We start from the raw sequence: 2,582 nt of genomic DNA, 5'->3' as shown, positions 1-2,582 counted from the left end.
AATTTTATGCATGCATATTAAAGTACTTATCCCCTTTATATCAGCTATTGACCACCCAAGTGCCTTTTTGTGCACTCCTAGAACTCTAAGCAACTTTTCTTACTGCTTGTTAGTAATATCAGATGTAGCAATAACTGGAAGAGTAGATGAGTTTCCAAGATATGAATACTTCAAATGATTCAGCAATGGTTTAAGTTCCAACTTAAGACAATCCTCAATTGAAGGTTTCACTAGTGAGGATAAAGAGGAAGACAAATCTAAGAACTCAAATTGAGTTCCCAACACTTGAGATGGGCCATTCAATGCATTGACACACTTTATGATCTCTTCATTATCGGGCTCAGATTCAAAAATCAATGATACTTCAAGTGGGTGATCGGGATGACTTTCCATGAAGACTTTACTTGTAGCCTTGTCTATCACGCTAATTGTAAAACACTCATCATGATCATTAGTAAACTTTAAGGCCTTAAAAATATTGAATGTTACTTCTTGATCCTATACTCCTAAGGTAAGTTTTCCCTTCTCAACATTAATGAGTGCTTTGGCTATTTGTAAGAAAGGTTTCTCAAGGATAATAGAAACCTTTTTATTTTCCTCTATATCACGAACTACAAAGTCTGTTGAAAATATGAATTTATCCACCTTTACAAGCACATATTCCATTATGCCTCTTGGATATGAGAGAGTTCTATCTACCGGTTAAAGAGTCATATGGGTGGGCTTACTTTCCCCCAAACCCAACATGTTATAAATGAGAATGGCATCAAATTAATACTCATCCCTAAATCACTTCAAGCCTTGGCAAAGAATAAAGCACCAATTGCACATGGAATAGTAAAGTTGCCTAAGTCTTTAAGTTTTGGAGAGAGCTTATTCTGAATGATTGCACTACACTCCTTAGTGAATACTACTGTCTCAAACTCACCTAATCTCTTCTTCTTGGATAAAACCTTATCAGAAATTTAACATATGAAGGCCTTTGCTCTTGTGCCTTTGCAAATGAATGTTGATGTGAAGCATTTTAAACACTTCCATAAATTTTCAAAACTGGTTCTTCTCTTGTTGCTTCCTGAAACATTAAGGAAAATACGGTGGTACAATTACCTTAGTCACTTCCACTTGACATTATTTACTAGAATTTGAAATCTCAGGTCCACTCTCCACAGTAGTCTTTCTATGCAACTTTTTGTGGTTAGTTTTAAAACTTCTTTCCACATCTCCAAATGATGGCCTTGACATTTTCTTTGCCATCTTTCCTTAGATTTGCTTCTATATCATTCGATAATGTTCCTTGAGGTCAGTTGTTTAATAAATTGGCAAGTTGACCAACTCGAGTCTTAAGGTTTCAAAGTGATGCAACTTGACTTTGAATGATAGTTGCTTGACTTTGTATAATGCTATCATTCTATGTCATGTACTACCTTAGCAAATCTTCCATAATTGGCTTCTTTTTTTAGATAGGCGCTCTAGCTTGCTGTTGGAATCCTAGATGTGCATTTGGCCTTAAAGTTGAGGAAGACCCTTGATTATTAGCCCAAGAGAAGTTTGGATGGTTCCTTAACCCTGGATTGTAAGTGTTAGAGTAAGGATTTTGCTGTATATTCCCCACAAATTGCACTATTTCTATCAAACTAAGACACCAAAGGCTTGCATTATTATCTCCACAATATTCATAAGCTACAAAAGGACTTTAAATGGAGTTAGTACTAAAAGATTCAAGTGTCTTAACTAAAGCTGCTACCTATGCAGATAATGCTGAATAAGCAACTACATAATGAATTCAAGTTACTCTACTATACATTGATCGCTCTACTAGCCATTGGTAATTGTTTGCAGCCATCTCTTCAAACAAATCATATGCCTTATCAATTGATTTAGCCATTAAAGCCTCTCCTATAACAGCATCAATGGTATTCTGAACATGCCCACTCAAGCCAAAATAGAAAGTTTGCACTTGAAGCCACTTTGAAATACCATGATGAGGATAATGCCGAAGTAATTCTTTGTATCTTTCTCAAGCCTCATACAACAATTTAGAATCTTCCTGCATGAATGATGTAATATCATTCCTCATTTTCGTTGTCTTAGCTGAGGAAAGAACTTAGCATGGAACTTTTGAGCAAGATCATCCCATGTTGTTTTTGAGCCAGTGTGGAGTGCATTTAGCCATGCTTTACCTTCATCCCTCAATAAGAAAGGAAAAAACTCTAAACAAATTGCATCAGCTGTGACACCATTGTGTTTGAATGTATCTCAAATCTCTAAGAAGTTTGATATATGGCCATTTGGATTATCATTTGGTAGCCCCCAAATTAGATTGAAGTTTGAATCATGGTGATGATGGCCAGCTTGATCTTAAAATTATTGGCTTGAATGACCGGCCTTCAAATGCTTGATGGAATCCCTTTCACCAATGGGACAACATATTCCCTTAAGCAACAATTTTTAGCTGCTACGCACTCTTGGATTTGTTGTTATTCTTATTGATCAGCCATTGTATTTGTTTAAGCAAAACCTTGTTGATTTTCTTGTCGAAGTATGTGGAATGTCCTTTCTATTTCTGGATCACAAGGTATAAT

The 2,582-nt window shown here is 35.9% G+C and overlaps 1 non-coding gene across 1 annotated transcript; it reads left to right on the top strand.

The window, feature by feature from the left end:
* The first annotated feature begins 1,973 nt into the window (after nucleotides 1-1,973).
* Nucleotides 1,974-2,080, top strand: LOC148764726 (small nucleolar RNA R71). The gene has a single exon (XR_016024302.1). It is a non-coding gene; the product is annotated as a small nucleolar RNA R71 (small nucleolar RNA).
* The last annotated feature ends 502 nt before the right edge of the window (nucleotides 2,081-2,582 follow it).

The sequence above is a fragment of the Theobroma cacao genome, chromosome 1, assembly GCF_053813885.1.
Source record: "Theobroma cacao isolate CCN51 chromosome 1, ASM5381388v1, whole genome shotgun sequence".
In the NCBI taxonomy this organism is placed as follows: domain Eukaryota; kingdom Viridiplantae; phylum Streptophyta; class Magnoliopsida; order Malvales; family Malvaceae; genus Theobroma; species Theobroma cacao.
The sequence above is the reverse complement of the archived record's forward strand: the minus strand, read 5'-3'. Positions and strand labels throughout refer to the sequence as shown.